Source organism: Panthera uncia, chromosome B4 (assembly GCF_023721935.1).
Source record: "Panthera uncia isolate 11264 chromosome B4, Puncia_PCG_1.0, whole genome shotgun sequence".
Lineage (NCBI taxonomy): Eukaryota > Metazoa > Chordata > Mammalia > Carnivora > Felidae > Panthera > Panthera uncia.
In genome coordinates, this window is record NC_064809.1 from 114,010,640 (window position 1) to 114,023,693 (window position 13,054).

A 13,054-nucleotide genomic window follows, 5' to 3' on the forward strand; every position below is an offset into this window, starting at 1 on the left:
CCTTCCTTCCTTCCTTCCTTCCTTCCTTCCTTCCTTCCTTCCTTCCTCTTTCTCTCCCTCCCCCCCTTCATGCTCTCTCTCTCTCAAAATAAAAACTTAAAAACAAAAACAAACACACAAACCAACCACAACAACCAGAGGCACCTAGCAGGCTCAGTCAGTAGAGCATGCGGCTCTTGATCTCAGGATTGCGAATTCAAGCCCCACATTGGGTGTAGAGATTACTTGAAAATAAAATCCTTAAAAAAAAATAAAAATAAAAAAATAAACAGGGGCACCTGGCTGGCTCAGTCGGTAGAGCATGTGACTTTTCATCTTGGGGTTCTAAATTTGAGCCCCATGTTGGGTGTAGAGATTACTTAAAAATAAAATCTTTAAAAAAATTAAAAATAAACAATAAAAAAGTAAAAAAAAAAAGGGGGTTAAATTTTGGTATGATATGCAGTGACCCTTCAAATAAATATTTGTGCTCCAAATACAAATATTACTAAGAACTACAAAAATCACTGAAAACTTAGAAGGATAGCTAATTTTACTTCAAAAATTAATATTCCTCTATAAATTTGTTACCTTCAACAAAATGGTCTTTTCAGCTGACCACCCCATTCCACCTATTTTATCTTAAAACACTTAGAAAGAAAATATGGAAAGGTACAATAACAGTATAAACTTTGGAAGTTCCTAGAGGAGGACAGGTACTAAAGATCATTCACATAAAAGTAATCTTAATTTCGCCAGTGCAATTAGTAACACAGTTTTCATATTCTTCGCTTTAAAAAATGTTTTCATGAAAAAACAGGAAGTTACCATGAAAAATAAACACACAAAAATAGCCAAACTAAATTACTATTTTAAAAAGTGACACAGGGAGCTCCTGGGTGGCTCAGCTGGTCAAGTGTCTGACTTCAGCTCAGGTCATGATCTTGCAGTTCATGAGTTTGAGTCCTGCATTGGGCTCTGTGCGGACAGCTCAGAGCCTGGACCCTGCTTCAGATTCTGTATCTCCCTCTCTCTCTCTGCTCTTCCCCCCACTTGCACTTGGTCTGTCTCTCAAAAATAAACTTAAAAAAAAAAAAAAAGCTTAAAAAAAAAAGTGACACAGAACGAGGGAACTGGCTAATAAACACTCCTAAAAGAAAATCTATATTTAAAAATCTGAACAGACACTAAAATAATATCATTATGCTCTATTAAACTTCTCCCAAGGCACCTGGGTGGCTCAGTCAGTTGAGCCTCCGACTTCAGCCGAGGTCATGATCTTGCAGGTTCGTGAATTCAAGCCCCACATTGGGCTTGCGGCTGTCAGCCTGTCAGTGTGAGCTCACTTAGGATCCTCTGTCCCCCTCTCTCTGCCTCTCCCCCACTTGCGCTCTTCCTCCTCCCCCTCAAAAAAAGCTTCTCCCTTTTCAGAGTCATAAAAACATTTGCATTTTACATCATTTCTAGTGTGTCTCATAGAACAGCTTTGCAATCATTGAAAAATTGTTTAAAAGTTTTGAAATACCACAAGATCAGTCTAAACTCTTTACCATGGCCTGTAAGTGCCTTCAAATTGCCTTCAAATTGTGGCACAATATATACTTTTCTATTCTCATCTATGACCAGCCACTTTTCACGTATCTTTTATTAAAATGTTTTTATATACAAATGACCATATTGTGAATAAAAAATTTTTGTAACTGGGGTATTTACTACTGTTTCAAAGGCAATGGGTGTGCACATTTTATATAAATACTTATATACATACATAACACTGGGCATAAAGAATATTTAAATAAAATTGCATCACAGTAATCATCTTTGTCTCATTTGAGAATTCCTAGAGGGATAGATATTAAAGATTCAACATATGCTGAATCTTTATTTTAATAAAGATAATTTTTATAACAAAATTTAATTTTCTTTTAACAGTAGCAAATCACCTAAACAGATCCTCTAAAAGCTATTAAAAGTAGGAAGATTTGTTATTTTCCATAATAAAAGATAGGAGGAAATGGCAATTTCAATAGGAAGTTGGCCTTAGGAATTACTAACCACACCAATCTTTGCGTTCATTTGGATAAGAATGAAAATAACCTTTATGCATAGTAATTAGGGCAAATCCTACCCCACTCCTTATAAGCAGGTTCCAAATTTCCATGGAACTACCATAGTAACCCGTGCTCTTAGGAGATGTTTGCAAAATGCCAAGGGTCAAGCATAGTGCCTGGTACAAAGGGGTTCAAAAATTTAAATGAACAAATGATTGAATGAATTAACAAAATGGCCTCTCAAACTCTCCCTACTCCCTCTTAGGTATGCTATCATGCCTCTTAAGTGCTTTGGCACCTCTTATCAATCATGATGTATTTCCTTTCCTTTATCCCTAGACAGGCCCTAGTTATTCTTCCTTCCTCTAGAAATCTAGAATCTATAATTACCCTGATCTCGCTTGAAACTCTTCATTAAACAAAAAAGGATACTCTTTTTCCCTGGGCCTTCTTCACATCTCTAACATTGCCTCCCCAGAAGCACAGAGATTGACTCTAGTTGATGTTCTAAGAAAAAGAACTGGAAATTAAGTTCTGCCACCAGGTTTATTTGATTTCCTTACCCATCACTACTTACAGGTATTTCATTCATGGGCAATTTTGTTCCAAAATATTTATCATTAGTGTCACATCACCATACTTATATATCAACATACTGCAGCTAACTTCATAACAATGGGAGAAATGTTCACAAAAAGATTGAGTGGGGCACCTGGGTGGCTCAGTTGAGCACCCAACTCTTAATTTTGGCTCAGGGCATGATCCCAGAGTCGCAGGACTGAGCCCCATGTCAGGCTCTGTGCTGGGCATGGAGCCTGCTTAAGATTCTCTCACTTTCTCCCTCTGCCCATTTCCCCACCCCACCTCTCAAAAAAAAAAAAAAAAAAAAAAAATTAAGCATTCTATTATGGGTCTAGAAAATTGAGTTCAAATACTTTGTGTAAAATGCTTAGACTCTATCATTCTAGCACATCTATAATTTGGCCTAACAAATATATTCTTGGACTATAAATAAGCTTTTCCCATGGTATGTAAAACTCCACTGAAAGTAAAGTTTTATGGTCTCTGAAAGCGCTGTGAAAAACCAATGTACTTCAATAATCTTAATTTTTGCCAGAAAGCCAGTATTATAGAATCCTCCTATATTTTAGTGACTTGTCACTTCCTATTTCGGTTAGGCCTAATGGCAAAACTGTCCATTACTGAATCCAGAAAATGATGGGCACACATTTCCTACCTTGATTAGTCTCCTAAGCCTGGGCCCCAGTCTGCGTCTAATCTCCCTCAACCAGACAACTCCATTAGAATCCGGCAACCATGTTTGTTCTGCCTAACATCACAGGAAGGAGAAACACTTCAAAGCACCCTTTTTCTGCCTATAAGAAGCCAAGACGTTGCCTTTCTCTATATCTCTGCACCATTCAAAACCACAATTCGACACTTACAGGGATTTTCCCTCCATGATAAGCAGATAGTCAGGTGCTGGGGATACAAACAAAATACAATCAGACTCTGCCCTCAAACAACCCAATGAGCAGAAAATCCTCTTACGTACCACCAATGCTATAATACTCAGTAAGATTTAAGCATGTAGAGGAAAATTTGGGTAGAGGGTATATATGATAAATTTCTGTAGTACAGAAAGAAAAATCTGTGAAAAGATGGGGGGGGGGTAAAGACGGGTAGAAACAATATATTTCAAATATTTAACCCAAATCTTCAACAGATTTTCCAATTTAAATATTCCAAAAAGTGTATCATTGTATAGTATACTCAACACAGATTCACTTATCACTTAAATGTTGTTAAGCTAAAAAGTCTGGGATAATTAATATTCTGGAAGAAAAACAAGGTGAATGTACAATGAAAACAGCCAAAACATTTAAATTTCCTCACTGTATGCGCTAAACTTTGTTAAATATTAGAATATCTCTAAATTTCAATAAAGATAGACTACATGAAAATTCCTAGAATGAAAAATCTGCCATCCTTTGCAAAATGAACGGCTAGTACACAAAAAGCTAGAGAAATCGGAGCAGGGTGGAGAAAAGGTAAACAAGACAAAATGTTTAAAATCTCTTTCAAATCTGTGTGGGGGTAGGGGTTGGAAATTAAATAAAAATAAAAATCTCTTTCAAATCCCGAGATGCTAAATTAAGGATAAAAAGATTAGGGCTCCAAGAATACAAAGTTTTCCTCTCTTTGTATTGATGGTGATGAAATGATGATGATGATGAAATATTCTATAAACATGTGCTTAACTCATGTTTGGCTTTCTGAATTTGATCACAGTGAACAGCTAATTTTTTTTCATTGTTTACACTGAATACTGATTTTAAAGACAACTCAAAATGGAATTCCAGGCCCTATGTTACCACCCCCTACTCCCCCCACCCCCCCCCCCCCCCCGCCCCACACAGGCTACTTCACAGATAATAAGGAATTCAAGTGCAGGGTCTGAAGGTCCTATTTCCATGCTAATTTCACAATCCCGTTACTTGCAAGATAGGACCATTAGAGTTCAAAAGTGGGGGAAATCAGGAGGGGTTAAGGACAAAGCGACTCTCCTAAGACTTGCTAAATTGTCTACTTCCAAAATTAAAACTGCAAGAAATTATCCGGTTACATGCAGAATGTACAACAGCTCAAACTTGCAGTTGAAACAATCACTACGTTTCACTTTCTTTTTTATTGGGAGTGGGCGTACGAGGGTCTCCTACCACCTCTTAAACTTGAACATTTTTTTCTTCTCATGCTAACACGTTTCTTAAGCCCCCAAATGAGTTTAGCCCATTAGCATTCCTTCCCCGAAGGCCAGCGGAAGCTGGTATTCAAAAATCCTAAGTGTCTCTAAGTGGCAGCAGGTGCTGGCAACGCTGGGACCCGATCGTTGGGAGGAAAGCAAGCCATTCCTCATAAACGGACGGCTAGAAAATGCCCTTCCAAAGCCTCCCAGGGGATTTCGAGCATCACCTGGCAGCAATCAGAGCCAGGGGTTAGGATGCGGTTTTATTTCGACAGTACCAGCTCTGCAGAGTGCCCAGCGCGCATCCCTATTCATGATCACATCTACATAGCGCTCCCCAACGCGGGTCAGGGCACATCTCCCCCTCCGCAGCCCCCAAAGTCTTCCTATTTCGCCTCTTCTCCTCCCAACTCATGCCCCTCCAGCCCCGCTCAGGGTGGCTACGCGGTGACCCTGGCCACACGGGACGCGCGGCTGCCCGCAGCATCTCTGGGCACTCCTGAGGTGGCCAGCCACCAGGACATCGCACGACCCACCGAAACTTCCCAGAGGCGCCAATTCTAAATTCGCCGGACCCGCCGCCACTGCCACTGCCTTCTCCGCGCGCCCCTCGGCCCGCTCCCCTCAGTCCGTCCGCAGCCCCTCTCTCCCTCCCTCAGGACCTCCCCGCGCCCTGCGAGGCGGGAAAACACCGCCAGGTGCCCCCAGGCCCCGAAGGCTCTGGTCGGACCTCCGCTCCGGTAGAGAGCCTCATTCCGCCAACCGCTGCAGCCGCGCGCGTCCTTCACGCACACTCACCAGCCCGAGCCGAAGCGGCCATCTTTGCGCTCACCCCCGGGCCCCCCGCCCCCGGTTCGGCGGCGGCGGCGGCGGCGGCGGCGGCCCGGTCGAGCGGCTACGTCACAGGTGACGCCGTGCCGCCCCGCCCCCCGGGCCTTTGGCGTGCCGGGGGTGCCGCTCCGCTTGGCTAATGCCACCCGCTCGGCTGCCGGGGACGCCCTGAGAGGCGAGCGGCAGCCGGGATTCCGGTCGTGGTCCAGGGATGGGCTTTGCTCAGCGCGGCATGTGGCTCTGAGCGGATCGTAGCCGTTTCCTCCCCAGGCGGGCTTCGCACCTGTCCTCATCTTCCGGGCACGGGAGGGTGCAGCCAGTGTTTACTACAATTCTGTGAGATGCAAAAGATTCCGCGGGCGTCCGAACCCCTCCACTGAATTTCTGCGACTCGCACAGCGTCAAATTGGCAGGAAGGCGCGCCCATTCCGTTATCTTCCAAATCAGCGCAAATTGACTGGCATAGACATTCGTTGAGAAAACGCTTCCTTTCTGAGGAGGCAACCCTACGTGTGACCTCGAGGGGATCGTGACTGCTTTGAATTCAGCTTCCTCAGACAGCAGTCGGGCAAGTAAGGTTCCAGAATGGGACACTCACTGAGACATAAATTTGAGGGACACGAAGAGACTCCTGTGTCCAAAATCAACCTGAAGCTGCCGATTCACCTGAAATTGCCAATTTAAGGTAATGAAATAGATACCGAAAAGAAGAGCTGAGAAGGATCTAGAGAAGAGAAAGTCAAATCCACAGGTACATGAAAATTAAGCCATTAGTATTTCTTGAGCTTGTACTCTGTGCTCAGCTGTGTGCCATTTCTACCTCCGCTACCCTGTGGGGAATATTTAAAATGAAAAGACCTATCTTTTTAAGGGGAGGTAGAAGCAGCAAGACAAACATGCAGCGTTAATAACGTGTCCGTGGAGTACATTATCTTGCAATATATAAGGGAAGCTATAAAATTGTTCACATGAACAACTCCACTTCAGGGAATATCTTTCCATGGTATGAATGGGGAAAAAATGAGCGCACAAAGGCATTCATAGCATATTATCTAAACAAAAGTTTGAAGGGAAATGGCTAATTAACATCGGCATATTAGCCTCAGGAATTCTTACGTAGATAACAAATGGCAACGGTCTAATCAATTCACATTATAAAAAGTACCAGTTGAAGATTCAATTGCATAAAATGTAGTTTTGCACATATAAATGATAAGTGATGAATTTTCATAGTTTAATACTCCTTTCATTCTTTTTTTCTAATACAAGTGCATTAATAATTCTATAGAATTCAATTCTGTCCCCAGTGCAGTCCTCCAGTTCAAAACACATAAACCACTGTCTTGTAATCTTTCCCATCACCTTAATTTCTAAAATGCATTACATGAGAGTATCTCTTAAGAGGAAGTATTTCATTTAAGTGTTTTTGGCATACAATATAGTTTTTCCTGCATTTCCTAGAAAGCAAAATATAAGTTCAAAAACCTTGCTCTCCTTTTTTAAGGTCATAAAACCCATCTAGAAGGTCTTTGGCAAATATTACAAATCTGCCGCCACTGATCTAGTAATTTTGCTTTTAGGAATACAAACAATTTTTTACTTCTGCTCAGTGTTATTTAGAATAGTGAAGACCAGAAACAACCTAACTGTTCAGTACCATGGGAAAGGATAAGTATATCTGATATAGTCATAGGACAGAATATTATATAGTCATCAAAAATATTATTTTCAGGGCTGTCTAGGTAGTTCAGTCACTTAAGTGACCGACTCTTCATTTTGGCCCAGGTCATGATCTTGCAGTTTGTGAGTTCGAGCCCTGTATCTGCTCTATGCTTACAGTGCAGAGACTGCTTGGGATTCTCTCTCTCTCCCTCTCCCCTCCCCTGCTCATGCATTCCCTCTTTCAAAATAAATAAATAAACTTAAACAATTATTTTAAAAATTCTATTTTCAGGGGGTGCCTGGCTGGCTCAGTTGGTAGAGCATGTGACTTGATCTCGGGGTCATGAGTTTGAATCCCAAGTTCAGCATAGAGATTACTTTTAAAAAATCTTATTTTTGGGGCACCTGGATGGCTCAGTCGGGTAAGCGTCCGACTTCAGCTCAGGTCATGATCTCACTGCTTGTGAGTTCGAGTCCTGCGTTGAGCTCTGTGCTAACAGCTCGGAGTCTGGAGCCTGCTTCGGATTCTGTCTCTCTCTCTGCATGCACCTCCCCTGCTCGCTGTCTCTGTCTCTCTCTCTCAAATATAAAATAAAACAAATTTTTTAAAAAATCTTCTTTTCTAAAAATATTAAATGAAGGATTTATAGGTCAAGTCAACTGTGTCTCCCATTCCCATTCTTCAAAGAGGGTCCTTCTTCATAAATTATCTTACTGGACTGTATGACCCCTTCTCCCTCTTTTCCAGAGTTTATTAGTCTGAGATGAACACCAGACCCAAGACCAATCAATCTGTAGGAAGCTCTTTAAAAGCTCTCCCTGCCCACCCCTGGGGACCTGGCTGGCTCAGTCAGTGGAGCATGCTGCTCTTGATCTCCGGGCTTGTGAGTTCAAGCCTCACATTGGGAATAGGGATTACTTAAAAACAAAATCATAAATAGATAGATAAAACCTCTTCTCAAACACTGAGGTAAAAGGGGTTGAGATGGGTTGAATATTGATTTAAAGGCACATTGAAATAAAAATTAATTAATTAATTAATTAATTAAAGGCACATTGAGAAGGCAAACAGTGGACACCTGGAAGCAAGAGGCATAAAGAAAGAGGATATAAGGATTAACAGCTGAGGTAAAAAGAAGCAGTAGCTGGGGTCTTCAGATTCTGAGTAGAATGGTTTGGATGCCAAGAGTCTGTAAAATAACAATGTAAAAGTAAAAACTAAATGCAGGATGCAAAAATGTATACATTGTATTTAAAAACGAATGTATATACTATTCACATTGGACACTTGGAATACATCAACATTTTAGTAATGGTGGCAGGATTACAAGTGCCGTTTTTAAAAGATTTTATTTTTTAAAGTAATCTCTCCACCCAACATGGGGCTTGAATTTACAACCTTGAGATCAGGAGTCGCTCCACTGACTGAGCCAACCAGGCACTCCACAAGTGATTTTTATTTTCTATGTGTTCTGCAATGATCATACTTATTTTTTTTTAATGTTTTTTTTTGAGAGTGCGTGGGTACATTCGTGCGGATGAGTGAGGGAGGGGCATGGAAGGAGGGGGATAGAGGATCTGAAGTAGGCTCTGCACCAACAGCAGAGCGCACTATGTGGGGCTCGAACTCATGAACTGTGAGATCATAACCTGAGCCGAAGTCCAACACTTAATTGACTGAGCTGCCCGGGTGCCCCATGATTTTTAAAAAACTGTTTTAAAGGGTTAAATAGAATGAAGATCATCAGTATTCAAAAATTGTTCAGGGGCGCCTGGGTGGCTCAGTCGATTAAGTGTTGGACTTCGGCTCAGGTTATGATCTCACAGTTCATGAGTTCGAGCCCCACGTTGGGCTCTGTGCTGACAGCTCAGAGCCTGGAGTCTGCTTTGGATTCTGTGTCCCTCTCTCGCTGTGCCACTCCCTCACTCATGCTCTGTCTCTCTTTCTCTCAAGAATAAATAGAACATTAAAAAAAAAATTGTTCAGAAAATAAGCTGCATGTGGCCAAAGTGACTAGCAGATAGAAGTTCAAATAATTTCCTGAGGTCATAAATGACTTCAAGGAAACGGTATTTAGGCTGGGTCTTTTAAAGACTAAGATGATATTTTTTCATTTATGGGAAGAAGACAAAGCAAAGACAAGTTGAGTAAGTCATAGGAGGAGGGTACTGAATAGATGTCCTCAAAAGGTCTTGAATACAAAGATGTAAGCTAGAGAGAGGTGCTGGATGGGAAGGAATGAGCTAGAGATAAGAAATTATCGGGAGATTGTCATTAATTGTGTTAATAATTAAAGAGATCGATTGTAGCATAACCTTATATATGTTTACTGTTATTACTATTTACTCAACTTTGAAAATTTCCTTAGCTACCATTTTATTCTGAGTCTTAACAACGTAGGCCTAAATTATGCCGTGTCTAACTTGTTTATAGAGCTCCAGAACCAGAACCTCAGTTTTACATAGCTGTCTTAATAATTTTTCTCACGTAATTTTCCTCTTTGTTTTACACCCATGTCATGAAATCTAAGCTTTTTACTATAACAAAGAAAAAAATGTCTCCTTCCCTTCACACATCATCAACAGGCGTCCCCAAACTTACCTACATCCTCAAAATCAGTCTTTCCCCTTATCAGCCTTTGACTGCTAGGAGGTCAGTCTCTTTACAGTCTTGCACACTTCAGGCACTTCCCACCTTTAAATCTGCGCAGATGTTTATCTCCTAAGTAGAAGCCCCTCCAACTTTCACTCCTGCAAAATTACAATCAACCTCTTTCAGAGCTGGCCTAAGCTCTTACCTCCTGGAAATTGCTTTCCTAGTAACTAGGCTTTCAGATCCCCATCCCCCAACCCCCAATACATTATTATGCAGTCACAGCTTTTGTTCTGAGTTCCGCGCCTGGTTCTCTCTTTGCATTGTAACCTCTTTGGGGAGAAGGAATGTGCACTGGCTCCACTGTGTGTCTCTCTACAGCTCCTTAGTATAGTGATGGCCAAAAATACTCTTAAAATGCTTAATGAATTAACAAAATTAGATGTTCTCTCGCATAATAGGGCATTGTGGAAATGATGTGTAGTGGTTTCCCTTGTTTCCACAGTTCCTAAATTGGGAGAAACGTCAATTTGCTTTTTTTTCTAAGGTAAGTACAGTTTCCTAACAAGATAAAATTTTAATGACTTTGATACCTCCATTCTGAGGCCAGATCCAACTTCTGAAGTAGATACAACACTAACTGGTTGTTTCTTGGATCGTCAGAGTCTGAATGAATTAAAGGAAGACAAAACACAAAATTTTGTTAATCTTAGGGCTGCTTTTTAATCTTTGTGTTGATTTTTAGAATTTTCTATTCCAGTCTTTTATTAAAATGAGAAATATCTTGGGAATTCTAATTGTCTATTAAAGAAGAGTTTAGGGTTTTGTTAACTGAGAAAACTGCTTCCAAGAATTTTCAGTTTTACAGACTAAATGTTCCTATCAATAATTTTAAAGCTATGAAAGATTCATTTGACAAATATTTTTTGAACACCTATGTGCCTGGCACTATGCTAGGCACTGACATGTCCATGACCTTCATTTCAATGTTAGGAAGAAATAAAGGATTGAATGGAGAAAGTAGGTAAAGAAAATACTAAAAGACTCAGACCTAAAGTTTGATTAAGGTGTAACAACACCCTGCTGTTGATTTTTTAAAAATAGAGTCACCCAAAAACCTTAAATTTGAGGCAAATATGTAAGAAAAGAGTTGAGAGAGAAATATTAGAACAGCAGATGACAACATATGGTCTTAGTAGGTGAATATAGAGAGTGGAACATGAGCAGAAAGAAATGGCTTTAGAATTAGCTCTTTTAAATTCTTTCTTTTTTTTTAGTTTCTTTTTCTGAGTAGGCTCCATGCCCATTGTGGGGCTTGAACTCACTACCTTGAGATTGAGAGTCACATGCTCTACCAACTGAGCCAACCAGATGCCCCTAGGCTTTTTTAATTCTAAGAAACAAAGAATGAGGGTGGTGGCAGGTAAGGGAGGCAAATGCAAGTTAAAAAGTAGAAGACCCCCAAACTGATTTAATTTTAAAGGGCTGGTAAGTGTTTATTTAGTGGCCTGTGAGGGAAGCTTATACCTTGAAAAGTACAACATATGCCTACTAGAAATTGAAAAGGAGCCCGGGGTTTTGTCATTAACAGCAGCAAAATTGTAAAATAGTCATTTTGTCTCTCCTTTTAATATCTTCTCCACCTCCATCCTACTCAATTTTTTCAGGAATCCACAGGCTGCTTGTGCCCAGGGCTTTATATCAGTTTATCAAGGCTTTTTTTTCTTTTTTCCCAATAAATCATTTCCCACGTTATTCTAGGACTCTTTACTCCAAACTTCCATTTTCTAAGGAGCCCAGTTATCATGTAGTAAATTCTAGTGTTTAGTAATGTTTTTTCTGACTATTTATAATGGAACCTCCTATAGACACTGAGTATGGGATTATAAAATGAGATTTTAGGGGTCCATGCTGGCTCAAGTCGGTGGAGTGAGAGACTCTTGATCTCGGAGTTGTGATTTGAGCCCCACATTGGGTGTAGAGATTACTTAAAAATAAAATCTGAATGAATGAATGAATGAATGAATAAATAAATAAATAAATAAATTTAAAAGATGAGATTTTAAGCATTGTGGAAAACAAATGAGATATTTTCTTAAGCCTGGATGCCTTTCTAAGGATAAGTTAAGGATGTATGTGTGTGTATAATGTTATAACATGTTTATCTAGTTATAATCACAATGTATGACAGTTTATCTAAATATTTTTAGTTCTTTAAATGTGTTGCATGTTTTACTTTTATCTCCTCTGTAAAGTTAGGGAAATAGTATCTGTCCTATCTTCCTTACAAGGATGTTTTAAACATCAAATGAACTTTTGCATGTTTAAACCCTTCCTAAAGTATAAAGAGAAAAGTAAATGTACTTATCATTATTTCTCTCAGGATCATTACTGCCCTGTAAATTTCCTTGAGGTCAGGAACTGAGATTTGTTCATATTTATAACCCTTTAACCTGAGGTTTACTTTTTACTGAAGTAATAGCTAATTGGAGGATAAATACCATAAAGGTTAAAATTAGTTATGATATTATGAGAAACATGTAGAACAAAGTTTTAGCCTCCTTTTCTCATAGCAAGCAGGGAAAGGATCTGGAGAAGCAGAGAGAGAAAGGAAAAGGGTTAGAATTGGAAATTCTAACTTATAAAGCTTTAGTAAACCATGCCAAAAAGATACTAAAAGTATCTTTCATGAGGGAAAGTAATCTTTTTTTTTTTTTTAAGTTTTATTTAAGTAATCTCTATACCCAATGTGGGGCTTGAACTCATGACCCGGAGATCAGGAGTCACATGCTCTTCCAACTGAGCCAGCCAGGCATCCCTCATGAGGGAAAATAATTTCATGAGGGAAGATGATTGGGGTACCTAAATTTTATTTTATACTGTACATGTAATTAAATACTGTATATTTAATTTTGAGAGAGGGGGGGACAGAGAGAGGGAGACAGAGCATCTGAAGTGGGCTCTGTACTGATAACAGAGAGCCTGATGTGGGGCTTGAACTCACAAACCGTGAGATCATGACCTAAACCAAAATCCTGTGCTTAACCGACTGAGCCACCCAGGCGCCCCTGTACATATTTTTAAACCTGTATTATTTTTTTTTAATTTAAAAAAAGTGTTTATTTTTAAGAGAGAGAGAGCCAGCAGGGGAGGGGCAGAGAGAGAGGAAGACAGAGAATCCCAAGCAGGCTC

General features: G+C 40.1%; 1 protein-coding gene across 10 annotated transcripts in view; it reads right to left on the bottom strand.

Moving 5' to 3' along the window:
• Positions 1–13,054, bottom strand: part of USP44 (ubiquitin specific peptidase 44) — a 54,661-nt gene that overhangs the window by 24,989 nt on the left and 16,618 nt on the right. For 2 of the 10 annotated variants that reach the window (XM_049627491.1, XM_049627481.1), the window contains exons 3-4: positions 10,456–10,528; positions 9,872–10,020 (exon numbers count right to left, since the gene is read on the bottom strand). The exons of 1 other annotated variant lie outside the window; for it this stretch is intronic. The gene's annotated coding sequence lies outside the window, so the exon portion shown is untranslated. Of the gene's footprint in view, positions 1–3,475; positions 3,513–5,312; positions 5,395–5,574; positions 5,598–9,871; positions 10,118–10,455; positions 10,529–13,054 lie in introns of those variants that run through there. 7 more of the 10 variants (XM_049627482.1, XM_049627485.1, XM_049627488.1 and 4 more) reach the window with 7 other exon arrangements.